Raw genomic sequence first — 21967 nt, 5'->3', positions numbered from 1 at the left:
TGATGGTAGAGAAATGTTCTCATGCTCTAAGTACCTTGAATTCTTTTCACTGCAACCTAAACAAACATGTTTATGTGATAATAATTTTATATTATAAATCATAAATGTGTTTATGTATCCTGTACCTGATAATGCCTCAGATTGCCTTGTCTTATTCTTCCACTCAGAGGTTCATGAATGCTCTTTCCACTCTGTCAATTTTGCAATGTCTTCTGTTGCTTTTGCAGTATGCCACCCTCCTCCATTTTACCAAAGCTCCTTTCACCAAGAATATTAACCATCGCTTCTAGTTAAGCCAAAAAGGCTTTATTTTTTTCTCTCCCCAGTTGGCATTCCTGCTTTGCTGGCTGTCTTTCAGCGTCTTACCCTTCAACTCTGCCAGAGAGGCTAGATGATTCTGAAGTCAATGTTACCTTATTCTAAGGTTGATAGTTAAGTGGACTCTTTAATTTATTCAGACAATTGTTTATGTCATCAAACCTTAACCATATTGATTGCTTGACAAATTGAATTTGTTATTTGGTCTTCATGATTTTTCTTGGGAGCTGGGTCATAAAAGTTACTGTCTGTTTTTTTTTTATTTCTTGGGTAGAAGATAGTCAGTTATACAAAAGACGACTTTTTTACCTTTGCAGACTTTCAGAAATATAGTTGTTCACTCCTCCAGTGTATGAATAATAATAACAATTAAAACAATTATTTTAAAAATCTCTTCAGCTGTGAGACCATATCTGGTTGGAGTGCCTTCATGAATATTTATTTGGGCAAACCTTTGCTATTCTTAAGCTTTCTGAAAACATTTGTGTGAATGAAATCTTGGTCAGCTGAATTAGTCTGAGAAAATGGCAATAGTAAAAACAAAACCAACGAAACAAACCAGAAAGCTTTATTTAGGAGATTGCTGTTTTGGGGTTTGTAATAGGATAATTTTAGTCTTCATAATCTGCATCTTTCTGATTTTCTAGGTGCCTTTTTTTTCCGACTTTTTTCCCCTCCTTTCTTTGTTTTATGATGAAAAACAAGGAAGATAAAGAAAACAAAGAAGGAGGAATAAATTTTCCTCAATTAGATCTATTACTAATTACATCTTGAAGTCATATTTCAGGATAATGTCAGGGGGACAAGAGGAATGACGTTTTCCAGTCTCACAAATGTGGAGCATAGTTACTATATGTTAACCATATCCAGTTCTCATTCTTGATGAGGGGCAAAAGAATTAAGGAGCCTGATCTTCTGTATTTCAAGGTTCTGCAGGAAAAATAGGGAAATCTACACCTCCACGTTCCTTCTGCAGAATGATGGCTTCAGGGAGAAAAACGAACAGTAGTCCTTGTTCGGAAGTTCTGAACTCTAGCCCTTCTTGAAAGTGGCAGGTTCAGATCCTCTTAGCAGTCATTATCCTCTGGTGCATGTTCTTGGTTATGAGATTTAACTTGTTTCCACTGAAAGCATCTCTGCAGGAAAACAGTATGAGTAGCATGCTATTGAAAAAAAAACTTTCATAGATTCTTTTGTCTATCTGAAGTGATATAGTTCTAAATTTGTGTTCTAGATTTCATTAGCCCTACAGTGTAAAGATCCAGAACAGTATGTGCAGAAAAATAATTATACTTTTAAGGACTCTGTCCTAGTCAGAAATGGAAAATCAGAGAGAAGAAATGTGTACAGAAAAACACAAGTGAAATTGTCGCATCCAGTGAAGTTTAAGAGATCACACAGATGATCTTCATGTTATTATAGATTATTTTTAAAAAGAACCCACAGTAGATCAATAAGCATTCAAAATCACTTTTCTTGTCTTTGTGGATATGTCCACAACAGATTCCAGCAGCATTCATAAAGACCACATGCAAAAATAGAAGACAGAAAAAGTACAATAATTTAAAAGCCCAGTTCTCCTTCCAGAAGGTCAGAACAGGACTCTAGTTTAAGTGCTGTGAGAATTGTCTAGAGACTCTAGAAAGAGCCTTCTGAAGGAACCTCTTTTCTTTCAGGTATATAGGAAATGTGAGAAAACTAACTTCTAAAGTGGGTGCTATGACTGTCTTCCTACTCGCATTGCTAAAACTAATATATAGTTCAAATGAACTTGACTCTGACTCAAGAATATACTAGCTTCTATTTCTATTTAAATTCTTAGTTCTGCTCAGATACTATAGATCTGTTCTTCTTTTCGGACTAAATACAGTAAGAGGCAGTAAGCTTATAACCAGAAAACTTTGTGTATCTAATGTGTTCCTCATGCACACAAGGACTTTTCAACAGTTTAAAATTGCAGATGTGCTCAAACTGCTTTCTGATACCAAATTCAGCATTAGCTAAGTTTTCACAGCAAGCTTCTTTTAGTTTTAGATATTTGTGCTTTCCTAGGTTAGAATATTTTTTCTTTCCATAAAGGCGTAAATTTCTATTTCTGACATAATATCCATGGCAACAAATCATAGTATTATGAAGGTGAGCAAAATCCAGCTGCAGAAGGCTGCCAGCGGTGGGGATGAAAACTTGGAAAAAAGCCCTCAATAATAACAGGGCTAATAGAAAATTATAGGCAAAGTAAAAAGTGTTTTGTTTAAATGTTCTCTATTTTCATGTTTGCTCAAGGATAAAACTATTTTTAAGAGGGGTGTTCCAGAGTTGGCTGAATTGACTGTGGGGATTTGGACTAGCTCCTGATAGAACTCTGATGAAACTAGCTCCTGCATATCTCTGGGAAGTTCTGTATACCTTATTCAGGCAAAATTTTTACTGAATTCTCCAGTTTTTCGTTAATGCAGATTCCTATATTCTAAGATGGATATTGTTACATAAGTTTAACCTGCAATGTTAGTGTATAATTTGTATAAATATATCAAATGCTTGCTCAATATTTTCAGGATGTTTCATCAAGCATATTTTATACCCAGGATCTGTGTTTGTGATCCTGCCTGTTTTCAAAAAGTTGTGCACTAACTGGTTTAAATATAATAATTGTTTCATCTGTACTATGGGACCATATGCACATTAGCTCCAACAGAAACAAGTACTTTATGGTATTTTCAAGATTATTGTGTCTGTATTAAGTACTGCAGCACTGTTTATTTTCTTCCATATTGATTTTTAATTGTGCTAACACTGTACATTCTTTAACAGAAGGGAGAGGAAGTTAAGTCCTAATCTTATTAGCACTGATATAAAATGCATTGAGTTCAATGGCATTTTGGTTTGTCCTGTCTGATGTGACTGAGAACAAATGTGGGTCCTCCTGGGTTAGTTTTTTATTCTTATTACAAAGTCATTTCATTCTGGATTAGATTTTCCATTCATATGATGTTGGTTTGGCACATGTCGAATTGATCAAAGAGTAGACAAGGCCAAGCCTCTGTGGTTATAGAATTGCTTCACCTTGCATACCATAGTTGCATAGGGCCAAAACCTGAGATCTCTAGTAATTTTGAGTCCCTCCTTTTTAAAACAGGCCTCAGCTGTCTCGTAGGTTTGTTAATGCAATGGCATTGAAAACAGTACAAATTTGCCTAATAAATAAGGGTGGTTTAAATACAGAGGTGTAAATCTCCTAGTTGAGTTCAGCTGGTAGATTTGTATCCAGGTAGTTAAAACCAGAGGCTAACCATGAGTGGAAAAAGCAGGTTTCAGCCATTAAGTTCAATGTTAAGGTTTTTTTCCAAAGATTTCTGTGCAACCTTAGTCAAGGTATGTTGTTACTTTGTGCCAATTTTTGACATAAATGTCTTCTTTAATTTCCAGTCTTTGCTGTAACCTTTACTGGGGGGGAAAAAAAACCCAAACAAAAACCAAACTGTTTTTTAATACCATTAACAGGTGCTCAATAGAACAGGAACATAGTCTTAGGGGATACCATGGGATGTGACCTCAGTTCAACTGCAATAGCCTAAGAATACCATACGCAAATCAGCGTTTTCAGTGTATGTATGTACATATGTACTGGTACTTTAGGGGGAAAAAGTCATACTATGGCTTCTGTACCTCCATATTACTAATGGAGTGTAATTACATTGCCTTGGTAGATACGGTTTATACGACCTTTAGGTGGCATAAACCAGTTTGTTAAAGTCAAATAGTCTCCTTGTGCTAAAAGCTGAGTGTTTGACTCAGTTGTCAATTTTCTAAGACTAAGTTCTTGTGGACTAGTGTCTTTCTCGTTGGTGCATAAAATAACTACAGTCACCACAGATGCTATTGTGTATATTCCTTGAGAAAATGTCTTTCATTCTTCGTTTGTTCTAGAAAAAGCAACAGCACTAGAGAGCCCTCAGCCCTGTGTGTAATAATCACATTCTTTCACTCACTTGTAGCTGGTGATTTTTCTAAATATTTTTGATCAATAGAAAGAAATGTGAAAAATCAGTAGATTGCAGCTTGTAGCTGGAATTGATAGATAGTTTAGGTGGCAGGCTTTGAACTCCCTTGGCAATCAATAGTTGAAAGAAATTACCTTACTTCCATAGCTAGGATCTTCTGCCAAATTTACCCCGTTCACGTCTAAATCTCTTACATATTTTAAAGGATTAAAGTTAAAGATGAGATTAAAAACTTTCCTCTTGGCTTCAAAAAGAGAACAGAATTCTCTATGGAAGCATAACTGACAACCTCCCATGAGACAAAAAAATCCACCCCAACCTCTAAAGATGTTTTCCCATCTCCTTAACCATTTATTTACCTTTTTTTAACCTAGATGTTTCACTGAGGTGGCTCTTTACAGTATGGTGTTGTTAAACCTTATACAAAGGTTATACTTTATGATTTGACATACAGTATTTTTCTTCCTTTGAACTCTTCTTTGAATCCTTAGTTCTTAACAGTGTAGTTAATTCTACATGTTGTGGCAGAATTAATTGTGTTGCCATAACATCACTTTCCCCTAATAAATTTTCCACTGTGGGGATTTCAGCACTTCAAAGACGATACGACATACCTTTTGCTAACCAGATGATAAGGTTTCATCTATGCAATGGAGCCAATGATTATTTTTGAACCAACATATAATTATGAAGACACAGGGAGAGAACTTTCAACATGTTCACAAGTGGCAGAACTAAACGCAAGTAGAAATGTCATGTTGGGGTGGAGGTTCAAAGTTAGCATCCAGTCTTCAACTCTGCAGCTGCTATAATTACACAACTCTCTAAATTGGAATCATTTATCCTCTGCCAACTGCAGTAATTAATTTTCTCTTCAGTAAGTGGAGGGGGGATTGATCTTTCCTTTATGAAAATCTTTCTCACGCAAATACCACTTTGCTGTTCTGTGTTTCCAGTTCTGGAAATTTGTCCCTCTATACAACAGGTATTAAAAAGTGGAGCTGCAGCTTCCTTGCCTGTGTGTTCTTGTCTCTGTGGCAGTGATGAACAAAGTGTGGGGTTTTGTCATGGTACTTAATTACTACCTGATTGTGGAATTAGGGTGGCTTGTCTAGTAGTAAATATCAACTGGCCTTGTTTGTATGCAGGCCTTTGGTTGGTTATATTAGTCACTAGAAGACAGATATTTCTTCTGTCTGAAGGCCTCTTGAAAATCTATGAAAATAATTCATGATTTGCATCTCATTCATAGTGTGTGTCTCTATTCTCACACTGCCCTTGTGCTCTTTTAGAGAGAAACTCTAAAAAGGCTTAGAATTAAGCCAGCAAGAATAGAATCACCTTTGCTTTCCAAAGGACTGTTTGGCTTCAAGTGCGTGACTGGGCATGAGTCAGGACCTCCAGCCAGGGAGGACAGGACCTGACTTTTCCAGATCCCTCACTCTTGTCCTTCCAGCTCAAGAAGAGGCCTTTCAGTGGTACAGTGTGGAAAAAGCTTTTGTTATCATTACCCTTGCTGTGCTTGTCCACAGAGAATATGGAAGACTTCCATCTCGTGTCTGTGCATAGAACCCTTCTCCTAAGACTAAACAAAATTTGAGAAAATTCTTGCTTAAATACTGTATTCATTTGGCCTGTTCACATACTACCTCATACTTTCTGGCCCAGATCTTCCATTGCAGTAAAACTGTTTGTATTTTTCTGATGGCCTGTTAGGTCCTGGTGAATGCTGAGCTGTAAGCTACTCTTAACTACTCTGAAGCTACTTCATCATCCCTGGTAACTTATGCTAGTAGCTAGTAACTCCAGCTGCCACACATTGCCCACCTGAGATGGAAGGTGGAAAGCCAAGGGAAAGATTTTACCCACTCCTGGTATGTGAAGTTGTATTTTGTATAGGCTAGTGGTCCACAAGCTCTCTAGGACCTGATTTACTTTTGTTGTTTTGTGTGATTCTGAGTGAAGATAAAGTGCAGGAAGGATCTCACAGGCAAGGTGTAATTCTCCATTGTGTATCAGTATGAGGAGGGGTCATTTGAAAGGTTTCTCTTTCTCCCTTTGCCAGCCCCTGGTTGAACCTTTTCTATAATCTTCTGCAAACAATCCAGTGCTTCTGAAAGACTGTTTCCTGGCAAGTAAGGGTAAATAATACTATATGAATTAGAACACTTGTAATGTAAGAAATAAAAGAAACATCCCTTTTGCTTTCTCTCCTTCAGCCTATATATAGGGGATATTTATGTGTTAGTGGAACCACTGTATATACAGTAAAAATTATAGCCATTTGACTAGAAATAAAATTTTGTTTACCCTTTTGATCATAAAGGGAAAGTGGGGGATTTTTCTCTAAAAAGAAGCTCACTAAATTCCAGTTTGAGATATTTGATAATCCTTCTTTGTATCAGAGTTTAACACAGTTAAAACACATCAAACATGATCAAGCTACATTTATCAGCAGAAAACAGCTCAAGTAAAATTATTAAAAATCCTTTGAATTTCAAAGGCAGGAATACAGCGTGCTCCTTTGGTGTTTAACTTCATATGGTGATTCAGAATGATCTGCTTCCAGGCCTTGATCCTTGCATATTTATACTTGCTTTATTGGTGTTGGAGGTTTTGTTTGCATTTAATAATCATGCAGCTCAGAGTGGTTGTTGAATGCTTTTCGGAAAGTTTTGTAAAAATCACTATTGGTTTGGACAGGCAAAGCCCGCATATTGACAGTAGACATGCATTTGAAATCAATACATTACTTGTATTTGGGAAGCCTGGAGCAAAATCCTCAGGTGGGGTAAATCACCATAACTCCTTTGACTTCCATGAGATAAAGTTGATTTTCACCAGCTGGGAATCTAGATTTTTGTTTTGGTTTCCTGTTTGACTAAACTGAGCCAAGAGCGAAGAAAATGTTTTATACATATATTTTTCCTGAAAAAGAAATTAAAAGAGGAAAAAAGTCTGAGTGGGGATCATAGTAAATGAGCATCTCTGAGTTGAACAAAGGAATAGAAGAGAGGGGCTAATTGTTTAATTAGTAAATGTCTGCTTGGTTAATGACATATTAATGAGTTTTTAAGACAGTCATATCATTTGCCATAAAAGACCCATGTGCGTATCCCTGGATGTACTGTATAATTAAGTAATGTGACCCATAGGAGTTCATAATTTAAAAACCTGTCAGCTGTCTCATGTTTGGTAGCAGATGAGTAAGCTCGGGAGGGGCTCACCAGGAGGACTCAGTTAGGTGTTTACGTCCAAAATATCTCCCTGTGTAAAATCTGTTAATCTGTCAGCAGCGCAGTATCTGTGCATAAAGGCACCACAGATTAGGATTTGTCCAGCAGTCCATCGAGTTCTTTGTTAACAGAAAAGTTGTTTCTGTGAGGTGGTGGATCCCACAGGCTTCTCCCTCTCAGCTCAACTCCATCATCTGTTGGAAATGAACAAGTGATGTTGGTCAGGGTGTTGGCTCTGGGCTGAGACATGAGATTTACCCAGCACTGATGGAGTTTGTGCTATTCTTTAGGTACTTTATCTCTTGCCAGTAAGAACGCACCCTGGGTCGTAGATGTACTAACAAAATGTACTGTCCTTCTTCTAAAGAATTCTTCTGGCTGTGCCAGCAATATACATCCATTTAAAAATTTTCCTCCTGCACCCCACTTTAGGGTGGCAGTAGGCGTAGGGATTTTTTTAACCACAAAATGTATTCTTCACTCTTTTCATATTTGAATACTGCTTTGTGGAGTGTTGCAGCAAGTTCCTTGCTGCTTATATTCCTTTAGCTTTTGAAAAGAATGTGTACATTGGGAAAAGTGTGGATATAGGAAACTACTTGCCTTCAATTTCAGAGAGGGATGCAAATGTCAGGATCACTCATCCTTTCTCTCTCTCTCTCTATATATATAGAGAAAATATCATACATAAATCTGTTTCATAGGTGGGATCCAGATTTGAAGGTTATCAAAGTCTGGAGTGAGCTTCAGGTGCAGGATGTGTGAGCAGAAAGTTTGTTCTCTCCCAGAGCTGTCCTAAGCCATTGAAGGACCATGGGCAAAGTATCCACGCAATATGCAGAGAACTCTAATTGCAAACCTCATTGATCCAAATGTGCAGATGCAGCAGGGATCAATTATGCAGCATGTGCAGTAAATCTGCTACATCTGGTGTTAGACTTCTAGGCACAGGTGATGAAGACCCTCTTAAGTCTTGGATTTCAGGGCTTGGCCTTTGTGGGTACATGGTATTGTGACAAAACACTCATTGCTTCTGTTTCCTTTCCTCAGCAGTTTTTGGAGGCATTGCAGGAGTACCATCTCCAGACTTCCAGGGTTTAATGCAGATAATCCAAGTGCAGCATGCAGAGAGTTGGACAGGTCTAACCTCCACTGTGCTGTTCTATTAGTCATTTGGAGTCAGGCCTTAAAGAAAGCATGCGCATGCTGAGAAAGGTCTTTGGGTGCCATAATACATGCTTAGTAATTAACAAAAATAGCTGTGTGTGGAAAAACATTAAAGATTGAGTCGATTTTTTATTTTCTTGTGTTAAATTTTCATCTTTTTTTCCCAGTTCATTTTTTTCCCAACTATTTTTGTTCACAGGACACCTGCGGCAAAATACTCTAGGTATAGTCTAAGAAAACATTCTAGTTCTAGAAGGAGGTTTTGCTCAAAATTGCTAAAAGCTTATTTTCTTGTTTCCATAACAATAAATACACTTACACGATGGAAAAGTATTTCCAGGAGTTGTAAAATGAGAACTCTGGCTTGTTGTAAGTCTCCAGGTAATGGGGAACTAGATGTATTTTGAGGTTCCGCTTTCTAGGAGACCCCTTCTAGGCTCTTTGGGTTTGGCAATGAAGTAGAAATAGATAAAAGAGCTAAGCTGATTGGGTCAGATATAAGCAGGCTAAGTAAGGGATTATGCCTTCTTCGTAATACAAATCAATAAAAACACAACCAGTGCTACCTTAGCAGTAGGGATGACTGATATCATTAGACACAGCAGAAGCAGCTAAATGGATCATTTATCTGAGTCACTACTGACTCAGAGTCATTCTTTTATTCTGGTATTGCCTTCTGGATTGTACTTTTAGAAAGGCATTGCTTTGTCTTAATTTTTTTTTCCTTTTAATCTTTTGCAAGCAGATAGTGGGCTGTTTGAGAGATAGTATTCAAAGAATTGGCCCTTCCCCAAAGATGGACACTGACCACCACGTATAACTCCTGGGTTAAATCTATGCAGAAGCAGAAATAGGAGAGCACTCTGTATAATACCTGTCCCAAGTACGTGGTATAGAGGCCACAGAAAGAAATCATATAGACCATATAAATTTTTAATCTTTTTTTCCAATTTGTTTTTTGGCAATGGTAAGCGAAGTACTCTTGCTCCTGATAGATGAAGTTTGAGAGCAAGTATTACACACACTAAGGGCTTAATTCTGATCTCCCCTCTGCGAGTGTGTATCATTAATGATTCATTGCATATTTTGAATAAGAAGCTGTCTGCGTAGTGGAGGGCAGAACATAGTCCTAGGAGACTATTGCATGTGTGATGCATTAAGAATTATATTGAGAATGTGTAACTTATTAAAGTAGCTGTCTTGGGTTAAGTCACTGTTGGGGTATATGTGTGTATATTTATCTGAAAATTAGTAGAAATTAAAAAGTGATCCTAGAGAAGGGAAAGAGACTGTAGAAATACAGATTTAAGGGAAAGCTATTTTTTTAAAAGGACATGAAGTATGACCTTCAGCTCCTGAGTTAATAACATTCGAGCAAAACTGACAAAATGTATTTGTTTGCCTATTCTAGTTTAGATTCTTTTATCTGCTTAAAGTGTAATCTCCACCTTGTAAATGAATGTGAAAATTAAGTGACTTTGGCAACAGTCTGCTTTCCTGAAATGATAAGTATAATGAAAAATGAACAATATTTTATTTGCCTATAAAATATACTTCTTTATAAGACAGCAAGAACAACTTTGGAAAGTTGCTCTGTGTATGATCTGTACACAAGCATGTATGCACTCCGTATCCCATATATATATCTGTATAAGTTGCACACACATCAGGCTGTCAAAATGTGTTTGTCCTCTTAGTCTCAAGTGGATATGGTTATACTAAAGTAAAACTAAAACAAAATCCCCCAAACTCTCTCCTCTCTCTCCCCACCCCACCTCCTCTCCCTCAACGTATGTAAGTATATTTGTCTTCTTAGCTTTGGGTTAAGAGTTACAACAGTCTGCCCCAGCTGAGGACCTGCCTCATTGTATGTGCTGTGTAGCCTGTTAAAAGAGCATGCTAATGCAGTGTTATCATTCTATGTTCTATTTTACTTTTAACGTATTTCATCACATTGTGATTATGCATATTATGAGATTACAACTATGATACCTACTATGATTATGCAATACAAAGCTTCAGAATGAAAACCTGGCATGACAGGCTGATTCACACTCTCAAGTCAGGAAATCAAAAAATTACAGCTCTAACAACAGTATTAATTTTCTATGTCCTACACCTACAGAAAAATGCTATTTCTAAGAAATATGTTCCATTTTTCAACTCTTTCCATAAGGAAAACTTTAGGAGTGTAGAAGGATTGCAGTGTCCAGATTAGAAGATGAAGGTTTTTCTGCTTTCTCCATGCTGCTGGCTAACACTAAGAATGAAAGAAAGCAGAAGGGAGAATGAGATAGAAGTGCAAAATACAATGACTGTTGGCCTTTTACCCCCAAATCCATGTTCCCATTCTCTAACCTCTTTTCAAGCACTGACAGGAGTATGTTATTTATAAACAAAACTTGGGCTTATGGGATGTTGGGTTCGGTACAACAATGCACATGTGCCTGAAGACTGTGGCTGGCCAGGGGTACTGGTATTTTAGTTACATTGTACAATTCTAGGAACTGCTTGAGGAATACATGTGAGGAAGTGCCTTGCTTGAAGAAAGACATGGAGCCAGGCTTTGGCATTCTTACTGACAGGATGAAACCATGAAAGAAGTAGTTTGTCTGTAGTAAAGCAGGGGTATTTTGTTCCTCTATTGATGCTCCCCTTTTCTACTTCAGTTTCTGTATTGGGAATATTGGGGGCAAATAGTAGCTACACACTGGTATGTTTGGATGTATTATATTTACTTCTAGTGTATCTTATTGTCTGTTACGTGTGCAATATACATGGATAATAACAGAAGAGTAAAAAAATACAATTGTGTATATACTGTAGTAGATACAGTGTTGTCTGTGCTGGGAGGAAGGAAGGAGGGTTATTTGATCTGTGTTTTAAGAGAAAGTGATACTGTGAAGTTGTCTGACTTTGTAAGCTTTTCCTTTGAGGTAGATATGTGTGCAATCTGCATGCCTGGCTAGCTCTTTGATGATAAATTGGGACTCAGTTTTTAGTCAACTACAAGAAGGTGCCAAAAGCATTGGCATCTCTTTTAGAAAATTGGCAGAATTTCCTTGGCTGCAAATTTCTTTATCCTGTCTCATTACTTTACTCCTATCAGCTTCTACCTGCGTGAAGAAAGACCAAAAGAAAAAGGCAAGAAAACCCTTTAAAACTTAAGTAGCTATTACAACAACAGAGCCTAAACCACTCAGGGTGAAGATTCTATAATTTCCAGTCTTTACACATACTAGGTGCAATCAAACAACTTGAAGCAATAACACAGGGGGAAATATGTTTTACATAACTTGACTTCCAAATAGCGATTATCCCTTCAAGGCTATTTGTTTTCCCAAGAATCCTGCTGATTATAGACTCTATGTTAAACCTGTTTCTGATGATAACCTGCCTAAACCCTGGCTTCTGTTACATTAACCAAATTATGGATGCTATGAATGAGCAGGAATTATGGGTTTCTTCTGCAGGCAGAAATGTTGTCTTAAACAGACCAGTGCTGTGATACCAGGCACTAGTTGCATGAGATCACAAAAGATGAGGTAAAACCCCAGTAGCTTCAGATCAGTAGCAGAAACCTTGTTGGCTTCAGTGCAGCCAAGCTGTCACCTCAAGTATTTGCAAGTGATTCTGCTAGTTGGCTGTATGTGACCTAAGAACGACACTGTTTTTGGTTTATGGTGAGCAGGTTCGTGGTGGTTGTGGTTTGGGGTTTTTCTCTCCCCAATATTTCATTTGATTGTTTTGAAAATAGGAGGTAGGGTTGTGTTCTGTTCTGAATTAAGTGACAAAATAAATGGGAGATACTGTTAATCTATAATTCATCGTCTAAGGAGATCTGAAACCATCTAAGCAGATCTGAAGTCATGATATCCTAAAAAGCTGTCGAGAATCTAGCCTCTGTCTTTTATAGTAATGTGTAGTCCTAAGGGAAATCACATTCACATTTCATGCTCATTGCTGCTGTCGTTGGGCTGGCAGAGACTAGATGTTTCTAGGAGAAGAAATACCTCAGTTTTACTTGTAAACTGTTCATTTTGCTTGTAGGGCTGTCACTGCCAAGCAGTTTGGGTTCTTTTTCAAAGTGGCAACCTGTCACAAGTGGGGTCCCCCAGGGATCGATATTGGGCCCGATGTTATTCAACATCTTTATAAGTGATCTGGTTAACGGCATCAAGTGTAGCCTGATGAAGTTTGCAGATGACACCAAATTGAGTGGGGAAGTAGACACTGCGGAAGGGAGAGCTGCTCTGCAGGAAGATCTAGATAGGCTGGAAGAGTGGGCCAGCAAGAACCTTATGAAGTTCAACAAGGAGAAGTGTAAGGTCATGCACCTGGGAAAACATAATCCAGGAGTGCAGCACAGGCTGGGATCCACCTGGCTGGAAAGCAGCTCTGTGGAAAGGGACCTGGGGGTCCTGGTGGACAGAAAGCTCAACATGAGCGAACAGTGTGCTGCTGCGGCCAAGGTGGCCAACAGGATGCTGGGTTGCATCAAAAAGGGCATCACCAGCAGAGATAAAAAAAGTAATCCCACTCTACTCAGTGCTTGTCAGGCCACACCTGGGATACTGGGTATCGTTCTGGTCCCCGCTATACAGAAAGGATGTGGACAGGCTGGAAGGGGTCCAGAGAAGGGCCACCAAAATGATCAATGGACTGGGAAGCTGCCATATGAGGATAGGCTGGGAGAGCTGGGTTTGTTCAGCCTTGAGAAAAGGAGGCTCAGAGGGGATCTCATCACCACGTACCAGTACTTAAGGGGTAGCTACAAAGAAGACGGAGGCTCCCTTTTTACACAGTCTTGTGAAGATGACAAGGGGAAATGGACACAAGTTGTTCTTGGGGAGATTCCGATTGCACATGAGAGGGAAATTTTTCACAGTGAGGACAGTCAACCATTGGAATAATCTCCCCAGGGAAGTGGTTGACTTGGCCACGTTGGACACCTTCAAGAGTTGGCTGGACAGGGTGCTGGGCCATCTTGTTTAGACTCTGCTCTTCCCAGAAAGGTTGAACTGGATGGTCCCTGAGGTCCCTTCCAGCCTGTGATTCTTAGCGCAAGTATCAACAACCCTTAGCCTAAACGAAAGATGCTCCTTGAATGGCTCTCCTTTTCTTGAGAGCCCAAATCCCTCTTTAACTGGGTTTCCTAAGCCTGTTGTGCATTGAATTTATGCTATTTGAAGGAAATTGTTTTGCAAAGAAACTGAGTGATTACTAGTCCCTGGAAGCTGCAGATCTCTCCAGCAGCTCTATCTTAGGTACGAGGCTTTTTTCCTAGTTACTCTTCATTCTGCCCTCTCTCTCTTGCTGTTCCTACAATGGAAACTGATTCCACCCTATCTCCAGCTCACGCTGCCTCTGTAAATTAGGTGAATCCACAGATGAATAAAGTTAAACCTGTGGTGGAGATAGAGCAAGCTTGGTTTACCAGATTGCCATATACAGAAAACTTTTTTGCTATGTATGATTTTGATGGTATTTTAACATGAAGAAATAGCCATACTTTTTATACTCATCGCAGATGTATGGTGAGAGTATAAATCTTGCATCTGTGAGGCATCTAATTATGATGATTCTTTTTCTTATCTCTGGTGTGATAACATTTTATCACCTGGCCATTTTCTTGTTTATTGTTTCTATAATTTGTCACACAACATGGAGGGAGGAACCAAAGAATTATTGATCTGTTACTATTTGAGATAGCAGAACAGTAAAGAAATGGTTTAAAAATGAGAGGGAAAAGGACCAGATGAGAATCTGTTCTGTTAATTACTAGATTTTTTTTTATTTGGGCATTGTGTGAGGATCTAAAAAAGGTCACGGATTTTGTTAGAAATATTGTAGGGTTTTGTATGTTTATGTGATGACAGAAGATAAATAAATGGCATGTGAATCAACATAACACAAATAAATATTGCAACCTTTTATTGTAGACATTCCAAGGAATTGAAAATTGTGCAAATTATTTGAATATTTACAAAGATGACAACTATATATAAAGAAAAACATGACCGTTTCATAAGTTTATAGTTAATATAAACAAGGGCTTCATTTATACTAATGTGCTGTGTCAGTACTAAGACGCCTCCATAGTTTTCACTTTTGATATTGACAATTTATGCTCTTTTATAAAAATAATGTTGTGTTTCATAATAGGGAATGCTGGAAAAATCAAAACTTTCCAAAGACACATGTGACATGTTTTCTTCCTCACACTTTAAAACCCAAAAGGTGTTTCTTGCAGTCATTTAAGAATCACTACTAGATTCTCTTCCCACTGCAAATGCTGTAGAACATCTATCTTGTGGTAATGTCCTAGATATAACGCATTAGAGCAGCTCTGCAGTAAGGAAGAAACCTTAAGGAGTCAAAGAATCATAATTCATGCCTTCTGCAGTACAAATGGCCTGCCAGGTGATTTAAGGACTTGGAACTGTATAGTTCAACTTGGCCAGGGTAGTAAGGTAAAATCCACACTTCTGCACATTCGCTGGCATTTGCTGTCACTGACTTAATATGTGGTATTGGATATGCTTAATAGTTTGTGAAAAGTTGCGTATACAGCTTTATTGTACCAAAATATCATTGGCTTCCCCTACAGTTGGGCTTGATAAATGATAGACTAAATTTGGTCTCCTATGCCACTTTGCCTGTTAGTAAAACTTATGACAGTATTTGTCCTTCATGGGTGAATTTATGACTTTGTAAGTTAAGCACTTAAACACTTTGAAATACACCTGTGGGAGATACTAATGTCTCAATGTAATTGTTAGTCACTTTAGTGACTTTACCTCTCATCCAGCTTCTATGAGAGGTAGAGCTGAGAGACTAGAATAAGAAGGAAAAGCTGATTGTGGCCAGATATATGTATAGTGGTTAAAAGGTTCATTCTACTTATTGAATTTTATTTCTTGGTTAAAATTTGCTTATGGTTAGATTGTATCATAATGTAGTAATAGACTGATACTAGGTAGTTACTGGGACTGTACTCCTGAAAGGGATAAAATCGGTAAGTGGCTGTTTCCTGTTGTGCATGCAGACATCCCCTTGAGAGTGGAAGCATTGAGATGGCCGTCTTAGATGGGCATAAGAATCCTTGACTTGCATACTTTCTATAAATATCTGGAACAGTGGGGAGGAAAATATCCTGATACCCCAGTTTGTGGGGCATTGTCAGTATGTCAGTCTATTAGTTTTATGGTGTTTTAGTTTATTACTCTGTTTTCTGCAAATGTAATATGTATTTCCAAATGCCTTTTAAGTATTACTGTAAGCTTCTCAATGGGTTGAATGACCTGCAGAGGTCTTCAGGGAGATTTTATACAAGCCTTTTAAAGCCACAAATATATGCACAGGTCTGAATTGTAGAATGCAGTAAAAATAGGGTTTTTTAAATTTATTTTGTTTAGGGAAGTACACCTAAGTAGATTGAGTACTGCCTTTCCAGACTTAAACATGCAAGTGCTTAAGAAAGCGGTGGGTCTTCATTTTTGTTCATTCCAGCTACAATGCAGCCTTGAGGAGAGAGGTGGAAGCTTTACACTCTTTCCCCAGATTCCATAAAGTGACATTTGATGCTCAGTGCACAGTTCCCTCCCCCCCCCTTTTTTTTCCCCCTCTGGTCTCTTTCATCTGTCTGTTTCTTAAGACAGAATTACTAAGAGAGTTTTGTGTCAGGAAGGTCAAGGTATTGAACTTTAAGGGGTATCAATTGCAATTGGATGGCAGCCTAGTAGGAGGATCTCTTAATGGGGTGGAATAAGAAACTTACTTTCTAGTCTGCTTAAAGGTAGTACTTTAAAATGTGTGCTCCAAGGAATCGGTCTTTGATTTAGAATATTTTGTCTTCTTAGATCTTTCTATGATTAAACTATTCTTAGCAGATGAGAATTCCTCTGAATTTGATTACAGTTTCTTTTGCATTTAACCCTACCTCAGCTGAAGAGCGTACAACTGGGGATTTTTCTTCTGTTACCTTTTTGGTGTGTTTGCTGGGTCTGCGTAACTTTCTTCTTTGTTCATCTTTATTTCATACTTACTGATAGCTAGAAATTATCTCTGAAAGTCAGAAGCTTGGACAGTCCTTGTTCACTTGATTAGCCAGGCTGTTGAAGCAGGAACTCATAAGTCACAGCGGAACTGACTGATAGAACAAAAAGTGGAACGGTTGGTCTCGTGAAAGGAAAAAAGCACGTTTTCTTAAGAAAACTTCCTCCATTGTTTTCTTCTCTAGTAGATGTTCATAGTCCATATTTTAGTTGTATCTTTAATTGTTCTGTGATTATATGGACATGCACTGAAAACTACTCGGAAACAATTGAAAATTATTTTAAAATTGTCTGAAGGCTAATATTCTCCTGTAGAAGTTAATCTGTTGCTGCCCCTAAAAAACCCCAAATTTCCCAAATAAAAGAAGCCTAGATGAAATGAAGCTAGTAAATTTTAAAGGAGTATATTCAATATAAAATGTAACATCTTTGGAAAAGGACTGATTTGTATTTTTTATTTAACCAAGTTGGTTAATGGAAGCTGGCATCCCACTATCCCAAGGAAAGATGGGCAGCTCAGTAGTGGATGTGTCTTCTGCTGCTCAGCTCTAGACTTTACTGCATGATCACCCTTTTATGCATAAAGCTCTAGGGGAAGGTATCACTGTTATCTTTGTACGTCAGGAGATAAAAACCAGGAAGAAATAAAGAGCAACACTGGCATAAAAATAAATGGGTATAAACCAGGCATAAATTCATTAAGATGGAAATTAGAAGGAAGTTTCTGTTCTGTTTGAGAAATTACGTTCTAGAACATCTCTCTGATGGGAAGAGTGGGAGTGGGGGAAAAAAAAAAAGAAGAAAAAAGAAACCCCACCAAAACAAATAAACAAACAAACCCCAAAAGCCCCCCCCATACTCCTTTAATGATTGAACATTAAAAATTTATGATAGCATTAATAGAATGCCCATGTCTGGGCTTCAGTTGTCTGGCTTAGCAGCTGGGGTTAGCCTTGGTGGCCCAGATGATGTCATCCAGTCCAGTGCTTCTATGACTTATTCCAGCAAAATCACTGAAAATATTGGTATTCACTGGATCTCCATGTTGTCAGTGAGAGGTAAGCAATGTACAGCATCTAGAAGCTGCTCTATTGAAAATAGTTACGTAGATTGAATGATAAAAATAAATGAAAGAAATTTTACAATTTCAAGCCTTAGAAATCACAGAGTGTTCTCTTTACTTTTCTCTCCAGAATGTAGAATATTACAGGGAGAAATGGCGATGGGGTGGGAGTGGGGGCTGTGGGGGAAGCCAAATCCTGAAGCTGTGACCTGCATGTGTGTGTGAGTGTTAATACAATACCAAGATATCAGACATGAAATGGTGATTATCTTCTTAACATCTATTCATTTAAAGGAATACAAAATGCTGTAATTTGAGTGGCAGCTCTTATCCATGAAGCATTATTCTCTCTCTTAAGCTTTGATTAGATAGATCATGTGCCATTAGATTCCACTACATTTCATTTAATTTCTCTTCCACAAAGTAATAATGCCATACATTAAAGTTAAACCTTAAAAACATTAAAGAGAAGATGCTTTAACCTGCATTAAGGGTGTATTTAGCTAGCCATAAAGCTTTTCTCTCCCCTTAAGATAAATACTCAAACACTTAAACAGGCACAATAGTTATGCTAAAACAAATAGATTCCTATAATGAACTACATCATCTTTTTTTTTTTTATTGAATGCCAGTCTTGATACAATTATACTGTAAAGAGAGTGTCTTGCTATAGGAAAACAGAAATTTTAAGCACACCCCTGTCATCTGACAATCTGCAGGAACCTGTCTGCTGTTCTTTTTCTCTTTGGCCAACTGCCAAAATCCACTTTAATCCGAAATAGTTTAAAGACTTAGGGTTTGATCCAAAGTCCATTGAAGTCAATGGAGATTTTCAGTGCTTTCAATGGGTTGAACAGGCTGTTGAAACAAGCCGAAGGCTGACATCTCATTTACTTCGGGGATACTGTTATCTTATTTATGTAGGTTAAGAGTAATTATAGGTAACATAGTGGGACAAACCCTGCAATCCTTAGATAATTCCTATTTAGGCTGAACTCCCGTTCAAGTCATGGATAAAGATGGAAATACTCTGCTTTGTGCTTTAATTAGTGACAATAACCAAAGGCATACATCTTTAATTTCTCATTAGCTATTGGTGCATGTTAGGCCAGGTAAGAAGCAGATATGGGGGAAATGTGTTTTGGTTTTAAGTGTTTGTCCCCAAGAAGTGGTGTTCAGAGGATTATGGCATTCATTTCCTTGCCTAATAAGGTTTTATGCCACACCCTTAAGCACAGTTCTGAAGTATCTTTAGGAGCAGTTCATAACAACAACAACACAGCCAATAGTCTGATTTTTCTTTCTTCCCCCCTTAAAGCAGTTGGTACTCTTTAGTTTTTTTTTGTAATATTTATTTTCTTGCTTAACCAGTTTTCTCTTCTGCCAGTGGATTGGCACACTGAAACTGGTGTTGAGCCTGTTGTTGCCCTCGCTGCACTTTTGACAGCAGGGAAGGTAAGAAGGGGATGCCTAATGGTCCTGGGCCAGAATGGAAAGGAAGGGCTGTCCTTTATTTCCACTCTAAAGTAATACCCTTTTCCCATCTTCCCAAGTCACTCTAGTGCTCCACCCCTGCAAATATCCTGAAAAACCTTCCTTTCCCTTCAAACAAACTTGTATTTTGACAATTTGCCATTTTGCAAAGAAGTTTAAAACAACAACAAAAAGAAAAAGTTTGTACTGGAAAAATTCTGATCAGATTGTAGTTGAAATCCTAGTCTCTCCTAAATCATTCTTTCACCTACACCACTCATGACAGTGTCTATCTTAACAGCTTTGGATTGAGAGTCTGACTAAACTATGTCGTCTGTCTGCTGTAGCTTGTCAGCAAGTGAAATCAGGTTTATGTGATTTTGTTATATTTTTTTAAAAGTACATATTTGAAGCAGCCATACCAGCAGCTCAGTACTTTTCCAAAACCCCTCAGAGACTTGTCTATTATTGACTGATTCTATTCTTCCATTTAGAAACATCATCCCTTAATTGCACAGAAGAACCTGAAATAATAAGAGTTGCTCAATTTGATGCTGACTTTTTGACTATGGCATACAAGAAAGTCTTCAACAGTTTCTCATAATTTAAAATATAACCTTTTGGTCTTTCATGTTTATTCACTCTCTGCTGTAGATGGTAACATCAATAGCACTGTTATTGTCACTAAAATCTATATCAAAGACACAAATTGTGAGGATACAACTAAAAGCGGCTTTCCAGGGGGATTCCTAATTGTATTTGCTTCTGAAACTGAGATGTAACGATGTTGATATATGTATACATACAATAAGAAAAAAATATGGAAAGACTGCAATTTTTTAAACTGTAGCTCTTCAGTGGCCACGGTTAAAACGACATTTTCTGTTACTTATCAGCCAACGTTATTTACAATCTTGCCAGGCTAAAAAGGGCAAAGAAAAGGACAATGGTTACTATTGTGACCACCAAGTATTTTTCAAATAAGGCCCTCGGCAAAAAGGTATGAGTTCTTGATGGGTAGAAGTATCTAACATTTTGTGAATTGCTTTTGCATTGTGTCGCTGGTGACTTTGTGGTATTTTTAGGCAAGTGTTAACTCTTTTGTGATTGCCGCCGTTGCAGAAACGTCCATAGGAGAGAATGACTTTAACCAAGGCAGCTTCAGTAGCAGCTGGAAAATCACTGCTTAGATAGATAATGCATTATAGCACCTCTGCTGCATCACGACTGCTCACAATATTGTGCAACATAGTGCTAGGGATGTTTTGTGATTTGATGACTTCAGCGTGGATGATTGCCATCAGTATAACTGTGGAAAGATACCCTGACCAAAAAATGGTGCCTATCCTCCTCAACAGAGTGTCCCCAAGAGTTAGATACTCTTAATACTGGTGTTGTGGACATTCCAGATCAAATATCGAGTCTTGATCCTAATTTTTGAGGGCTGCCAAGTTCCAAAGCCTCCGTATAGTATGGCTCCCATGTAGTCCTGCAGGCAGCTGTACTCTGAAGACAATTATTGGCTAAAAATTGGAGCTTAGCGAGGTGTTTTAGAATGTACTCTTAAAGTTGCTATGGATTAACCGAACACTTAATGGTGATGTGATGAAGGAACATAATGTATCTGCATTATTTTTTAGTTTGCTGTAAGATTTAACAGCATTTAGCATGTTCAGCAATATGCGTTGTTGGTGGCTGTATAGAAATATTTTACCAGTTGTAGAAGTGCTGAATGTACCCAATGCCTTGTACGGGTAATATTCCAGTGAAAAAATGTGTAGGTGATAGGATTTTGACCAAGTTAGACATCTTCCTGAGCAACATAAAGGTGATATTTGTTGTCCTCAGAGTAAATGTGTTAGACCAATATGGTGTGTGACCGGTATATTTGTTTTAAATTCATGCTTTGTCCTTTTATGTAGGGGATGTATCAGGAGCAAGTACAGCCAAAATTTACCAAAGGAATCCTATTTTGTGATGCTTGTTTGTCATATGTTTCTCAAGGGAATATATGCCTCCAGAGACCTTGTTAGGGTACCTTATTACAGTACATATTAAAAAAACCACCTAAAAACTTAGAAGTATTGGTGCAAGTTTATTTCTACAGTGTCCTTCAATACATTGCTGCTACAGTTTTAGGAAATTTTCCATTGTTAAACAGTTACCAGGATGACTCCTTTTATTTTTGGGAGTGGAAGTGTAGAGGAAACTACCGTTATCTAGTCTAACCTTACTCAGAGAAGTTTATATGACACTGGGGTAAAACCCATGACTACATGCTGCTGACAGAACTGTGCTGATGGATACCAGAATGAGTGATGTCCAAACCAGCCAACTCTATGGAAGACTTTTTAAGGGTAGGAAGACTTGATTCTGGTGGAGACAAAAATAAAAATTAAAAAAAAACCAAAAACAACAACCCAAACAAAAACCAACCCAACCACCCTACTCCAATATAAAATGTTTCCTCTGGCAAGTACCATTTTATCTTGAAGAATGATAAAGAGAATTGTAAACCTAACCACAAAGTATACAGAGAGATTACTTCACACATCATTGAAGTATATCCTGTCTCTGGGGCAAAAACTAGCAGTGGTTTAAGAGCATACAGTGATGCTGTACAGGAATTTCTTTTTGATACAGTTCCAGCTT

Source organism: Phalacrocorax aristotelis, chromosome 2 (genome assembly GCF_949628215.1).
Source record: "Phalacrocorax aristotelis chromosome 2, bGulAri2.1, whole genome shotgun sequence".
Classification (NCBI taxonomy): Eukaryota; Metazoa; Chordata; class Aves; order Suliformes; family Phalacrocoracidae; genus Phalacrocorax; species Phalacrocorax aristotelis.
This window is presented reverse-complemented; position numbering follows the sequence as displayed.